Consider the following 17,226-nt stretch of genomic DNA (forward strand, 5'->3'; position numbering starts at 1 on the left):
CTGACCTGATGACTGATATGAATTACTTGTAATGATAATTATGTCTAATTTGGGTCGCCTTGCTTTGTTTTACTTTTGAAACAGATTCTCAGCCTGACCTTGAACTCACATTTGCCTCTACCCCCAAACACTGAGATAACAGATTGTACAACCAGGCTCAGCCTTAATTTGTATTTTTTTTTAAAGGATAAAAGCTCCTAAACCTGATAAAGAGCTTCAGTGAAGTGGCTGGATATAAAATTATCTCAAATAAGTCAATGGCCTTTCTCTACACAAAGGATAAACAGGCTGAGAAAGAAATTAGGGAAACAACACCCTTCTCAATAGTCACAAATAATATAAAATACCTTGGCGTGACTCTAAATAAGGAAGTGAAAGATCTTTATGATAAGAACTTCAAGTCTCTGAAGAAAGAAATTAAAGACGATCTCAGAAGATGGAAAGATCTCCCATGTTCATGGATTGGCAGGATCAATATAGTCAAAATGGCTATCCTGCTGAAAGCAATCTACAGATTCAATGCAATCCCCATCAAAATTCCAACGCAATTCTTCAACAAACTAGAAAGGGCAATTTGCAAATTCATCTGGAATAACAAAAAACCTAGGATAGCAAAAACTCTTCTTAATGATAATAGAACCACTGGTGGAATCACCATGCCTGACCTAAAGCTTTACTACAGAGCAATTGTGATAAAAACTGCATGGTACTGGTATAGTGGCAGACAAGTAGACCAATGGAATAGAATTGAAGACCCAGAAATGAACCCACACACCTATGGTCACTGCATCTTTGACAAGGGAGCTAAAACCATCCAGTGGAAAAAAAGCATTTTCAACAAATGGTGCTGGCACAACTGGCAGCTATCATGTAGAAGAATGCAAATCGATCCATTCCTATCTCCTTATACTAAGATCAAATCTAAGTGGATCTAGGAATTCCACAAAAAACCAGAGACGTGAAAATTACAGAGGAGAAAGTGGGGAAAAGCCTAGAAGATATGGGCACAGGGGGAAAATTCCTGAATAGAACAGCAATGGCTTGTGCTGTAAGATTGAGAATCAACAAATGGGACCTCATAAAATTATAAAGCTTCTGTAAGGCAAAAGACACCGTCAATAAGACAAAAAGGCCACCAACAGATTGGGAAAGGATCTTTACCAATCCTAAATCAGATAGGGGACTAATATCCAATATATATAAAGAACTCAAGAAGGTGGACTCTGGAAAATCAAATAACCCCATTAAAAAATGGGGCTCAGAGCTAAACAAAGAATTCTCACCTGAGGAATACCTAATGGCTGAGAAGCACCTGAAAAAAATGTTCAGCATCCTTAATCATCAGGGAAATGCAAATCAAAACAACCCTGAGATTCCACCTCACACCAGTCAGAATGGCTAAGATCAAAAGTTCAGGTGACAGCAGATGCTGGCGAGGATGTGGAGAAAGAGGAACACTCCTCCATTGTTGGTGGGATTGCAAGCTTGTACAACCACTCTGGAAATCAGTCTGATGGTTCCTCAGAAAATTGGACATAGTACTACCGGAGGATCTCACAATACCTCTCCTGGGCATATATCCAGAAGATGTCCCAACCGGTAAGAAGGACACATGCTCCACTATGTTCATAGCAGCCCTATTTATAATAGCCAGAAGCTGGAAAGAACCCAGATGTCCCTCAACAGAGGAATGGATACAGAAAATGTGGTACATTTACACAATGGAGTACTACTCAGCTATTAAAAACAATGAATTTATTAAATTCCTAGGTAAATGGATGGACCTGGAGGGCATCATCCTGAGTGAGGTAACCCAATCACAAAAGAACTCACATGATATGTACTCACTGATAAGTGGATATTAGCCCAGAAACCTAGAATACCCAAGATACAAGATACAATTTGCAAAACACATGAAACTCAAGAAGAATAAAGACCAAAGTGTAGACACTTTGCCCTTCTTAGAATTGGGAACAAAACACCCATGGAAGGAGTTACAGAGACAAAGTTTAGAGCTGAGATGAAAGGATGGACCATCTAGAGACTGCCATATTCGGGGATCCATCCCATAATCAGCCTCCAAACGCTGACACCATTGCATACACCAGCAAGATTTTGCTGAAAGGACCCTGATAGAGCTGTCTCTTGTGAGGCTATGCCAGTGCCTGGCAAACACAGAAATGGATGCTCACAGTCAGCTATTGGATGGATCACAGGGCCCCCAGTGGATGAGCTAGAGAAAGTACCCAAGGAGCTAAAGGGGTCTGCAACCCTATAGGTGGAACAACAATATAAACTAACCAGTACCCCCCTGTATCAGAAGATGGCCTAGTCGGCCATCATTGGGAAAAGAGGCCCCTTGGTCTTGCAAACTTTGTATTCCTCGGTACAGGGGAATTACAGGGCCAAGAAGTGGGAGTGGGTGGGTAGGGGAGGGGGGGTAGAGGGGGGTCTGGATGACTTTTGGGATAGCATTTGAAATGTAAATGAAGAAAGTACCTAATTTTAAAAAAGAGAAAAGTAAAATGCTAGCTAATAACAGTAAAGCATGATGATGGGATGACCAATTTGCAGAACACATTAAGGTATTTACCTTATACTTCACTAAATGGAATAAATACAAACTAAAACTTGAAAAGTGTGTCTAACTTCAAACAACTAGAAGAAATAAATAATGGGAAATAAATTCTCATTCCAAATAAATATGGAGGAAGGTCGGAAATGAAAAACAGACAAAAGTATTAACAACAGTTAAATTCACACACATCCTAAATCCAGAGACTACTAATGACAAAACTATCCAGGTAAAGACAGAGACTGTCAGGTCAGGGCTGGAGAGATGGCTCAGCAGTTAAGAGCACTGACTATTCTTCCAGAGGTCCTGAGTTCAATTCCCAGCAAACACATGGTGACTCACAACCATCTGTAATGGCATCCGGTGCCCTTTTCTGGAGTGTCTGTAAAGAGTGACAGCATACTCACATACATAAAATAAATCTTTTTTAAAAGACAGAGACTGTCGATATGCATTTCAAAACCTAGCTACTTCAGTGACTAGGAAGCACTACACAAGTGGCCGGTTTGTCTATGGAGCCTGCAAAATCATCTGTAGGTGTTCTGGAAGATTCAGCAAGATCTTTACAAGAAGAAATGGTTTTTAAAAAACAGAAATGCTTTTTTTCTTGCTGCAAATTGATAGAAAAGAGATTCTTGTAGAGATTTTTACCTCTGCTGATGTCTCAGTGAGGGTTTCTATTGCTGAGAAGAGACACCATGACCACAGCAACTCTTATAAAGGAAAGCAATTAATTGGGGCTCACTTAGAGGTTCAGAAGCTTAGACCATTGTTGTCTTGGCAGGAAACATGGTAGTACACAGGCAAACTGCTGGAGAAGAAGCTGAGAATTCTGCATCAAGATCATCAGGCAGCAGGAAGAGAATGACTCTGAGCCTGGCTTGAGTTTCTGAAACCTCAAAGCCCACTCTCAGTGACACACTTCCTCCCATAGGACCACACCTACTCCAAGAAGACAATATCTCCTAATAGTACCACTCCCTGGTGACCAACCATTCAAATCTATGAGCTTATGGGGGCCATTCCTATTTAAACCACTTACATTCCACATTCTGATGCCCATAGACTTATCGCTACATCATAATGCATTTAATCCAACATCAAAAGTCCCCATAGTCTATAAGAGCCTCAATTCTGTTTAAGTCCCAAGTTCAAAGTCTATTCTAAGAATGAGATCACACACTGTCTTAGTCAGGGTTTCTATTCCTGCACAAACATCATGACCAAGAAGCAAGTTGGGGAGGAAAGGGTTTATTCGGCTTACACTTCCATACTGCTGTTCATCACCAAGGAAGTCAGGACTGGAACTCAGGCAGATCAGGAAGCAGGAGCTGATGCAGAGGCCATGGAGGGATATTACTGGCTTGCTTCCCCTGGCTTGCCCAGCCTGCTCTCTTATAGAACCAAGACTACCAGTCCAGAGATGGCACCACCCACAAGGGGACCTCCCTCTTGATCACTAATTGAGAAAATGCCCCACAGCTGGATCTCATGGAGGCATTTCCTCACCTGAAGCTCCTTTCTCTGTGATAACTGCAGCCTGTGTCAAGTTGACACAAAACGAGCCAGAACACACACTTCCAACATACAATGGCACAGGATGTACATTACCATTCTAAACGGAGAAATGGGGAGCATAGTGAGGAAACACTGAGTCAAAGCGAGACTAAAAATCAGCTGGGCAAACTCCAAATTCTGCATCTCCATGTCTGATGTCAAAGTGCTCTTCGGATTTCTAACTACTTTCAGTCTAACTCCTTTGACCAAACATGCTTTTTTCTCTTAGGATGATACTACACCCTGTTAGCAGCTCTCCTTGGCAGGTATAATTGGACCCCACCCAGTTAAGCTTCCAGCTTGTAAAAAGGAATAAAGAAAAGCTTAGGGCCAGTTGTGATGGTGCATGCCTTTAATCCCAGCACTTAGAAGGCACAGGCTGGTGGATATCTGAGTTTGAGTCCAGCAGGTTTACAGAGGTCCAGGACAGCCAAGCTGGGAGGGGTCTTGCTCTGAGGTCACCAGTCCTTTATTCCATTTATCACCAGCCTTTCCTTTACCCTGCTTATACTTCTTGGTGCTTCCTTTTTACTCAAACTGTATATTTATGTTTTTCCTTGCTCAGCTTGCTCCTTTTCAATATAGATCTAAATAAGACTGGCACTAATAACCATGTGACACAGTCAACACTGAACTCTTTTGAAATCTCCTCTACCAATACAATTAATCCAAAACTCCTCAATTTAGCCTCAGGCAGACTCTTCAGACAAGAGCAAAAAGCAGCCACATTCTTAGACAAAGTGTCTCAAAAAACAGTCCCTAGGCCACTTCTTCTCCTTTGAAGCCACTTGAATCAGACACCCACAGTTCAAATCACTCTCAGCACTATTGTCTTCCATGCTCCTACTAGTATGTTTCATTATGCCCCACTTAAAGCATTCAACTGCTTTCCAAATCCAAAGTCCCAAAGTTCACATTCCTCCAAACAAAGGCATAGTCAGGTCCCAGCCCAAGCAGATGCTGAGGGCCATTATCTGGGTCTGTGACAACAACAGAAGTCAGTGTCGATATCCATGGATCATATTGCTACTAGAGAACACGGAGATATCGGAGATACCGTTGTTTAGGGCAGCCGTAGGGGACCATGTGGATGTCCAGAGGCTATGCAGAACTGGCCCAGCCCCTAACTACCTGTTGGAGGGCTAGCTCAACTAGCAACAGCACTTAGGAGAATAGGATCTGTGCCTCGCCCACACAGTACAAGGGCCCTGGTGGTGTGGTTGTCCCTGCCTCTCACCAGCTGCAGCACTATCCAGGCCCTGCACCTTGCCTGGACAGCACAGCACAGTTGACCCTGGTCCTGGGGACACAGGTGAGCCAACCCCAAGAGCAAAAACACAAGAGAGCTGGCCCCACCACTCATCTGCCTTGAGGTGGCAAGGGTGCATTGGTGATGTCTCCCCTCCACCCACCCACCTGTGGTAATTCAGAGAGCTAGCAGCAGGATCATGAGAGCAGGGTGAACTGGCCCTGTCCCTAACACCATAACTGGCTGCAGGACTTGGGAGAGTGGAGCACACACCTTAACTCGGCTGGAGCTGGAGCTAGAGATATGCATGGAGGTGAGTCAATATGAGGGCATGAGAGCAGGAGAGCTGATCCTTCCTCCTGCCTATAGTGGCATTAGGAGCCTAGCCTGTGAGCAGTGCTAGAGAGCTCACCCTGATGGTGTTGATAAGGGAGAGCCAGCAGGCTGACCTGCTCAGCTACCATCCAGGTCTAAATCCAGGGCTCTGATTTGGCTCACCCCAAAATCTTTATAATCTGCAAATGGTTGGGTCACATGAAAGGACCAATCCTGCTGATCAGTGCTGCAGTATCTTCATAACAGAGGACAACAAGATAACCGGGAGGAGTCACAATGAGGATCCAATATTGATGGTGTTACAGAAGCCAGAAATCTCAAACTGGACCAATAACTCATTGCAATGAATATTTGCAAGCAAAGATAGATAGAGGGATACACTTTAGGACACTCTGTGACAAACTACAGCTTCTACAATAAGGTGTTTTCTATTATTTAAGATTTTTTATGTTTTTTATTGTTTCTTTGTGGTTTTTTTTTTATTATTTTGGGGAGGATACAAGTGCAAAGGGCAGATATAAGTCAATGGGGAGACAAGAGGGACATGGACATGAAACTCAGAATCAATAAAAAAAATTTTTTAAGCGGCGCAAACTTTGCAGCCAGTCCCACAGCACCCAGAGGAGGCTCCACTCCCTGGTGCTCTAGGATGCCCAGGATCTTAGGATCAGGGGTGAGTGGGACACAACATCTGTTCCAACACAGCCAGGAATATGGAGGACCAGCAGTATTCAGGCACACAAGAACCTCACCCAACCAGTGGCTCGGGTTCCTTCTAGTCTGTACCAGTTTACCTTGAGCACAAACTCGACAGCCAGTCCCACAGCACCCAGAGGAGGCTCAAATCCCAGAAGCCCTAATACAACCAGGATCCCAAGATCCCAGGATCCCTGGATCCCAGGATCCCAGGAGCTTGGTCATACCAGGATCTCAGGGTCCGAGAGGCAGTTTGACTCCCACGAATTGGGACACATCCAGTATCAGGATCACAGGACCCTGAATCACAGGATCACAGAGACAGCTGGACAATAGAGTTCTGACACAACCAGGATTACAGGAAGGACAGGCTCCAGTCAGATAGCAAGGGCAGGTAGCACTGGAGATATTCAGATGGCAGGAGACAGAAGCTTAAGAACAAAAGCAACAGAAACCAAGGTTTCTTGGTATCATCAGAACCCAATTCTTCCACCATAACAAGTCCTGGATATACCATCACACCTTAAAAGCAAGACTCGGATCTAAAAATCACTTCTCATGATGATGATAGAGGACTTTAAGAAGGTCATAAATAACTCCCTTAAACAAATACAGGAGAACACAGGTAAACAGGTAGAAGCCCTTAAAGAAGAAACACAAAAATCCCTTAAAGAATTACAGGAAAACACAACCAAACAAGCAAAGAAAATGAACAAAACCATCCAATATCTAAAAATGAAAATAGAAACAATAAAGAAATCACAAAGGGAGACAACTCTGGAGACAAAGAAAGAGATCAGGAGTCATAGATACAAGTATAACCAACAGAATACAAGAGATAGAAAGAGAATCTCAGATGCAGAAGACACCATAGAAAATATTGACACAACAGTCAGAGAAAATGCAAAAAGCTCCTAAGCCAAAACATTCAGGAAATCCAGGACACAATGAGAAGACCAAACCTAAGAATAATAGGTATAGAAGAGAGCAAACATTCCCAACTTAAAGGGCCAGTAAATATCTTCAACAAAATTATAGAAGAAAACTTCACTAACCTAAAGAAAGAAATGTCCATGAACATACAAGAAGCCTACAGAACTCCAAATAGATTGGGCAAGAAAAGAAATTCCTCCTGTCACATAATAAAATATCAAATGCATTAAACAAAGAAAAATATTAAAAGCAGTAAGGAGGGATCAGCGCCGGGGTAGCGGGAGCGCAGGGTTGCCTGACACCCGCCAGCTACCCACGACCCCCGCCGCAGGATTTTGGGACTGCTGGTGAGTGGAACACAGCTTCTGCTCCAGTCCAATCACGCGGGACCTGAGACTGCTCTGGTTAGGGAGGGAGAAATCCGGCCTACATAGGGCCACAACCCTCTTCCGGTCAGAAAAATACCAGGGCAGCTGGGGCGCAGGGTCGACTGACACTCGCCAGCTACCCACAACACCCGCCACAGGATCTTAAGACTTCTGGTGAGTGGAGCACAGCTTCTGCTCCAATCCAATTGCGCGGGACCTGAGACTGCATTAGTTAGGGAAGCAGAAACCGGCCTGAGTAGGGCCACAGGCCTCATCCGGCCGGATCAGCGCCAGGGTAGCGGGAGCGCAGGGTTGCCTGACACCCGCCAGCTACCCACGACCCCCGCCGCAGGATTTTGGGACTGTTGGTGAGTGGAACACAGCTTCTGCTCCAGTCCAATCACGCGGGACCTGAGACTGCTCCGGTTGGGGAGAGAGAAATCCGGCCTACATAGGGCCACAACCCTCTTCCGGTCAGAGGAGCGCCGGAGCAGCTGGGGCGCAGGGTCGGCTGACACTCGCCAGCTACCCACAACACCCGGCACAGGATCTTAAGACTTCTGGTGAGTGGAGCACAGCTTCTGCTCCAATCCAATTGCGCGGGACCTGAGACTGCATTAGTTAGGGAAGCGGAAACCGGCCTGAGTAGGGCCACAGGCCTCATCCGGCCAGATCAGCGCATCAGCGCCGGGGTAGCGGGAGAGCAGGGTTGCCTGACACCCGCCAGCTACCCACGACGCCCGCCGCAGGATTTTGGGACTGCTGGTGAGTGGAACACAGCTTCTGCTCCAATCTTTAAACAGTGACAACGATAACAACTAACCCCAGAGATTACCAGATGGCGAAACGTAAACGTAATAATCTTACTAACAGAAACCAAGACCACTCACCATCATCAGAACCCAGCACCCCCACTTCGCCCAGTCCAGGGCACCCCAACACACCGGAAAAGCTAGACACGGATTTAAAAGCATATCTCCTGATGATGATAGAGGACTTCAAGAAGGACTTTAATAACACACTTAAAGAAATGCAGGAGAACACTACTAAACAGGCAGACGACAATAAAGAGGAAACACAAAAATCCCTTAAAGAATTGCAGGAGAACACTGCTAAAGAGTTACAAATCCTTAAAGAAAAACAGGATAACATAATCAAACAGGTAGAAGTCCTTACAGAAAAACAGGAAAACACATCCAAACAGATGATGGAAATGAACAAAACCATACTAGACCTAAAAAGGGAAGTAGACACAATAAAGAAAACCCAAAATGAGGCAACAATGGAGATAGAAACCCTAGGAAAGAAATCTGGAACCATAGATACGAGCATCAGCAACAGAATACAAGAGATGGAAGAGAGAATCTCAGGTGCAGAAGATTCCATAGAGAACATCAGCACAACAATCAAGGAAAATGTAAAATGCAAAAAGATCCTAACTCAAAACATCCAAGAAATACAGGACGCAATGAGAAGACCAAACCTACGGATAATAGGAGTGGATGAGAATGAAGATTTTCAACTCAAAGGACCAGCAAACATCTTCAACAAAATTATAGAAGAAAACTTCCCAAATCTAAAGAAAGAGATGCCCATGAACATACAAGAAGCCTACAGAACTCCAAATAGACTGGACCAGAAAAGAAATACCTCCCGACACATTATAATCAGAACAACAAATGCTCTAAATAAAGATAGAATACTAAAAGCAGTAAGAGAAAAAGGCCAAGTAACATATAAAGGCAAGCCTATCAGAATTACACCAGATTTTTCACCAGAGACTATGAAAGCCAGAAGATCCTGGACAGATGTTATACAGACACTAAAAGAACACAAATTCCAGCCCAGGCTACTATACCCAGCCAAACTCTCAATTAACATAGATGGAGAAACCAAAGTATTCCACGACAAAACCAAATTCACACATTATCTCTCCACGAATCCAGCCCTTCAAAGGATAATAACAGAAAAAAACCAATACAAGGACAGGAACCACGCCCTAGAAACAACAAGAAGGTAATCCCTCAACAAACCTAAAAGAAGACAGCCACAAGAACAAAATGCCAACTTTAACAACAATAATTTCAGGAAACAACAATTACTTTTCCTTAATATCTCTTAATATCAATGGACTCAACTCCCCGATAAAAAGACATAGACTAACAAACTGGCTACACAAACAAGACCCAACATTTTGCTGTTTACAGGAAACTCATCTCAGAGAAAAGGATAGACACTACCTCAGAATGAAAGGCTGGAAAACAATTTTCCAAGCAAATGGCATGAAGAAACAAGCTGGAGTAGCCATTCTAATATCTGATAAGATTGACTTCCAACCCAAAGTCATTAAAAAAGACAGGGAGGGACACTTTATACTCATCAAAGGTAAAATCCTCCAAGAGGAACTATCAATCCTGAATATCTATGCTCCAAATACAAAGGCAGCCACATTCATTAAAGAAACTTTAGTAAATCTCAAAGCACACATTGCACCTCATACAATAATAGTGGGAGACTTCAATACACCACTTTCACCAACGGACAGATCATGGAAACAGAAACTAAACAGGGACACAGTGAAACTAACAGAAATTATGAATCAAATGGATCTGGCAGATATCTACAGAACATTCTATCCTAAAACAAAAGGATATACCTTCTTCTCAGCACCTCATGGTACCTTCTCCAAAATTGACCACATAATTGGTCACAAAGCAGGCCTCAGCAGATACAAAAATATTGAAATTGTCCCATGCATCCTATCAGATCACCATGGACTAAGGCTGATCTTCAATAACAAAATAAATAATAGAAAGCCAACCTTCACGTGGAAACTGAACAACACTCTTCTCAATGATACCTTGGTCAAGGAAGGAATAAAGAAAGAAATTAAGGACTTTTTAGAGTTCAATGAAAATGAAGACACAACATACCCAAACTTATGGGACGCAATGAAAGCATTTCTAAGAGGAAAACTCATAGCTCTGAGTGCCTCCAAAAGGAAACTAGAGAGAGCACACATTAGCAGCTTGACAACACACCTAAAAGCACTAGAACAAAAGGAAGCAAATTCACCCAAGAGGAGTAGACGGCAGGAAATAATCAAACTCAGGGGTGAAATCAACCAAGTGGAAACAAGAAGAACTATTCAAAGAATCAACCAATCAAGGAGCTGGTTCTTTGAGAAAATCAACAAGATAGATAAACCCTTAGCCAGACTCACTAGAGGGCACAGGGAAAGCATCCTAATTAACAAAATCAGAAATGAAAAAGGAGACATAACAACAGATCCTGAAGACATCCAAAACACCATCAGATCCTTCTACCAAAGGCTATACTCAACAAAACTGGAGAACCTGGATGAAATGGAGAAGTTCCTAGACAGATACCAGGTACCAAAGTTGAATCAAGATCAGGTTAATGATCTAAACAGCCCTATATCCCCCAAAGAAATAGAAGCAGTCATTAATAGTCTCCCAACTAAAAAAAGCCCAGGACCAGATGGGTTTAGTGCAGAGTTCTATCAGACCTTCAAAGAAGATCTAATCCCAGTTCTTCACAAACTATTCCACAAAATAGAAACAGAAGGTACTCTACCCAACTCATTCTATGAAGCCACAATTACTCTGATACCTAAACCACAAAAAGACCCAACAAAGATAGAAAACTTCAGACCAATATCCCTTATGAATATTGATGCAAAAATCCTCAATAAAGTTCTTGCTAACCGAATCCAAGAACACATCAAAACAATCATCCATCCTGACCAAGTAGGTTTCATCCCAGGGATGCAGGGATGGTTCAATATACGGAAATCCATCAACGTAATCCACTATATAAACAAACTCAAAGACAAAAACCACATGGTCATCTCGTTAGATGCGGAAAAAGCATTTGACAAGATCCAACACCCATTCATGATAAAAGTCTTGGAAAGATCAGGAATTCAAGGCCCATACCTAAACATGATAAAAGCAATCTACAGCAAACCAGTAGCCAACATCAAAGTAAATGGTGAGAAGCTTGAAACAATCCCTCTAAAATCAGGGACTAGACAAGGCTGTCCACTTTCTCCATACCTATTCAACATTGTACTTGAAGTCCTAGCCAGAGCAATTCGACAACAAAAGGAGATCAAAGGGATACAAATTGGAAAAGATGAAGTCAAAATATCACTCTTTGCAGATGATATGATAGTATATATAAGTGACCCTAAAAATTCCACCAGAGAACTCCTAAGCCTGATAAACAGCTTCGGTGAAGTAGCTGGATATAAAATTAACTCAAACAAATCAATGGCCTTTCTCTACACAAAGAATAAACAGGCTGAGAAAGAAATTAGGGAAACAACACCCTTCTCAATAGTCACAAATAATATAAAATATCTTGGCGTGACTCTAACTAAGGAAGTGAAAGATCTGTATAATAAAAACTTCAAGTCTCTGAAGAAAGAAATTCTAGAAGATCTCAGAAGATGGAAAGATCTCCCATGCTCATGGATTGGCAGGATCAACATTGTAAAAATGGCTATCTTGCCAAAAGCAATCTACAGATTCAATGCAATCCCCATCAAAATTCCAAATCAATTCTTCAACGAATTAGAAAGTGCAATCTGCAAATTCATCTGGAACAACAAAAAACCTAGGATAGCAAAAACTCTTCTCAAGGATAAAAGAACCTCTGGTGGAATCACCATGCCGGACCTAAAGCTCTACTACAGAGCAATTGTGATAAAAACTGCATGGTACTGGTATAGTGACAGACAAATAGACCAATGGAATAGAATTGAAGACCCAGAAATGAACCCACACACCTATGGTCACTTGATCTTCGACAAGGGAGCTAAAAACATCCAGTGGAAGAAAGACAGCATTTTCAACAAATGGTGCTGGCACAACTGGTTGTTAACATGTAGAAGAATGCGAATCGATCCATTCCTATCTCCTTGTACTAAGGTCAAGTCTAAGTGGATCAAGGAACTTCACATAAAACCAGAGACACTGAAACTTATAGAGGAGAAAGTGGGGAAAAGCCTTGAAGATATGGGCACAGGGGAAAAATTCCTGAATAGAACAGTAATGGCTTGTGCTGTAAGATCGAGAATTGACAAGTGGGACCTCATGAAACTACAAAGCTTCTGCAAGGCTAAAGACACCATCAATAAGACAAAAAAAACACCAACAGATTGGGAAAGGATCTTCACCTATCCTAAATCAGATAAGGGACTAATATCCAATATATATAAAGAACTCAAGAAGGTGGACTCCAGAAAGTCAAATAACCCCATTAAAAAATGGGGCTCAGAACTGAACAAAGAATTCTCACCTGAGGAATACCGAATGGCAGAGAAACACCTGAAAAAATGTTCGACATCCTTAATCATCAGGGAAATGCAAATCAAAACAACCCTGAGATTCCACCTCACACCAGTCAGAATGGCTAAGATCAAAAATTCAGGTGACAGCAGATGCTGGCGAGGATGTGGAGAAAGAGGAACACTCCTCCATTGTTGGTGGGATTGCAAGCTTGTACAACCACTCTGGAAATCAGTCTGATGGTTCCTCAGAAAATTGGACATAGTACTACCGGAGGATCCCGCAATACCTCTCCTGGGCATATATCCAGAAGATGTCCCAACCGGTAAAAAGGACACATGCTCCACTATGTTCATAGCAGCCCTATTTATAATAGCCAGAAGCTGGAAAGAACCCAGATGTCCCTCAACAGAGGAATGGATACAGAAATTATGGTACATTTACACAATGGAGTACTACTCAGCTATTAAAAAGAATGAATTTATGAAATTCCTAGCCAAATGGATGGACCTGGAGGGCATCATCTTGAGTGAAGTAACACAATCACAAAAGAACTCACACAATATGTATTCACTGATAAGTGGATATTAGCCCAAAACTTAGGATACCCAAGATATAAGATACAATTTGATAAACGCATGAAACTCAAGAAGAATGAAGACCAAAGTGTGGACACTGTGCACCTTCTTAAAATTGGGAACAAAACACCCAAGGAAGGAGTTACAGAGACAAAGTTCGTAGCTGTGATGAAAGGATGGACCATTTAGAGACTGCCGTATCCAGGGATCCATCCCATAATCAGCTTCTAAACGCTGACACCATTGCATACACTAGCAAGATTTTGCTGAAAGGACCCAAATATAGCTGTCTCTTGTGAGATGATGCCGGGGCCTAGCAAACACAGGAGTGGATGTTCACAGTCAGCTATTGGATGTATCACAGGGCTCCCAATGGAGAAGCTAGAGAAAGTACCCAAGGAGCTAAAGGGATCTGCAACCCTATTGTTGGAACAACATGATGTACTAACCAGAACCCCGGAGCTCTTGTCTCTAGCTGCATATGTATCGAAAGATGGCCTAGTCGGCCATCAATGGAAAGAGAGGCCCATTGGACTTGCAAACTTTATATGCCCCAATATAGGGGAATGCCAGGGCCAAAAGAATGGGAATGGGTGGGTAGGGAAGTGGGGGGCGCTATGGGGGACTTTTGGGATAGCATTGGAAATGTAATTGAGGAAAATATGTAATAAAAATATTAAAAATCAAAAAAAAAAAAAAAAAAAAAAGCAGTAAGGAAAAAAGGTCAGGTAACATATAAAGGCAGACCTATCAAAATTACACCTGACTTCTCATCAGAGACTATGAAAGCAAGAATTTCCTGGGCAGATGTCATACAGACCCAAAGAAAACATAAATGCCACCCCTGACTACTATACCCAGCAAAACTCTCAATTACCATAGATGGAGAAACCAAGGTATTCCATGACAAAAAAAAAAAAAAAATTTACACAATATCTTTCCACAAATCCAGCCCTATAAAGGATAATAGATGGAAAACACCAACACAAGGAGGGAAATTACACCCTAGAAAAAGCAAGAAAGTAATCATTCAACAAACCTAAAAGAAGATAGCCACATAAACATAATACCACCTCTAACAACAAAAATAACAGGAAGCAACAGTTACTTTTCCTTAATATCTCTTAATATCAATGGACTCAATTCTCCAAAAAAGACATAGACTAACAGACTGGATACATAAACAGGACCCAGCATTTTGCTGCATTCAGGAAATACACCTCAGTGACAAAGGCATACACTACCGCAATGTAAAAGGTTGGAAAACAATTTTCCAAGCATGGTCCTAAGAAACAAGCTGGAGTAGCCATTCTTATATTGAATAAAATTGACTTCCAACCCAAAGTTATCAAAAAAGACAAGGAATGGCACTTTATACTCATCAAAGGTAAAATCTTTCAAGATGAACTCTCAATTCTGAATACCTATGCTCCAAATGACAGCATTTTCAACAAATGGTGCTGGCACAACTGGCAGTTATCATGTAGAAGAATGCAAATTGATCCATTCTTATCTCCTTGTACAAAGCTCAAGCCTAAATGGATCAAGGAACTACACATAAAACCAGAAACACTGAAACTTATAGAGAAAGTAGGGAAAAGCCTCAAAGATATGGGCACAGGGGAAAAATTCCTGAACAGAATAGCAGTGAATGGTACTGTAAGATCCAGAATCAACAAATGGGACCTCATAAAATTGCAAAGCTTCAGTAAGGCAAAAGACACTGCCAATAAGACAAAAGGACCACCAACAGATTAGGAAAGGATCTTTACCAATCCTAAATCCAATAGGGGACTAATATCCAACATATATATAAAGAACTCAAGAAGTTGGACTCCAGAAAATCAAATAACCCTATTTAAAAATGGGGTACAGAGCTAAACAAAGAATTCTCAACTGAGGGATACCTAATGGCTGAGAAGCACCTGAAAAAATGTTTAACATTCTTAATCATCAGGGAAATGCAAATCAAAACAACCCTGAGATTCCACCTCATACCAGTCAGAATGGCTAAGATCAAAAGTTCAGGTGACAGCAGATGCTGGCGAGGATGTGGAGAAAGAGGAACACTCCTCCATTGTTGGTGGGATTGCAAGCTTGTACAACCACTCTGGAAATCAGTTTGGCAATTCCTCAGAAAATTGAACATTGTACTGCTGGAAGATCCAGCAATACCTCTCCTGGGCATATACCCAGAAGATGTTCCAAATGGTAATAAGGACACATGCTCCACTATGTTCATAGAAGGCTTATCTATAATAGCCAGAAGCTGTAAAGAACCCAGGTGTCCCTCAACAGAGGAATGGATACAGAAAATGTGGTACATTTACACAATGGAGTACTACTCAGCTATTAAAAAGAATGAATTTATGAAATTCCTAGGCATATGGATGGATCTGGAGGGTATCATCCTAAGTGAGGTAACTCAATCACAAAAGAACACACATGATATGCACTCACTGATAATCGGATATTAGCCCAGAAACTTAGAATACCCAAGATACAATTTGCAAAACACATGAAACTCAAGAAGAACAAAGACCAAAGTGTGGATACTCTGTTCCTTCTTAGAATGGGCAACAAAACACCCATGGAAGGAGTTACAGAGACAAAGTTCAGAGCAGAGCCTGAAGGAACAACCATTCAGAGACTGCCCCACTTAGGGATCCATCCCATAAATAACCACCAAACCTAGACAATAGGCAGATGCCACCAAGAGCCTGCTGACAGGAGCCTGATAAAGCTGTCTCCTGTGAGGCTCTGTCAGTGCCTGGCAAATACAGAAGTGGATGCTCACAGTCACCCATTAGACAGAGCATAAGGTCCCCAATGACGGAGCCAGAGAAAATGCCCAGGGAGCTGAAGGGGTCTAAGTCCCATAGGAGGAACATCAATATGGAACTATATCACCAATCAAAGAAAACACATGTTGGAACTTGTGGCTCTAGCTGTATATGTAGCAGAGGATGGCCTAGTCGGTCATCAATTGGAGGAGAGGCCCTTGGTCCTGTGAAGGCTCTATGCCCCAGTATAGGGGAATGCCAGGACCAGGAATGGGAGTGGTTGGGTTGGGTAGCAGGGGGAGAGAGGAGGGGATAGGGGATTTTTGGAGGGGAAACTAGGGAAGGGGATAACATTTGAAATGTAAATAAACAAAATATCTTTTAAAAATTTTAAATGTAAAAAAACGAATTAAAATTAAAATTTATAAAAAGAGCATTAATTAGTTATTAAAATGGAAAACAAGGGCACAATGAGTGCTATCAACTGAAGAAAAATAATTCTTTGAAATAAAATAGTGATATAAAGTATTATGGTAAGACTGATTTAAGATAAAGACAAAATAAAGAGGATGAGGAGATGGCTAAATCAATGGAGCGATGGCTCAGTCGATACAGAGATGGCTGAGGCAATGGGAGATGGCTCAGTCAATAAAGTGTTTGCTGTTCGAGCTTGGGGTTCTGAGTTCAATCCCCAGCAATACATTAAATACCAGACATGGTAACTTGAGTTTTAATGAGTGCACTGGGGAGACAGAGACAGGATTGTCCCTGGGCCTTGCTGGCATCCACACTCAAGCATGTACATACTGGGGGACGGTGGGTAGGTGGGGGGGGGG

Source organism: Mus caroli, unplaced genomic scaffold (genome assembly GCF_978045245.1).
Source record: "Mus caroli unplaced genomic scaffold, Mus_caroli_1 scaffold_1, whole genome shotgun sequence".
Taxonomy (NCBI): Eukaryota; Metazoa; Chordata; class Mammalia; order Rodentia; family Muridae; genus Mus; species Mus caroli.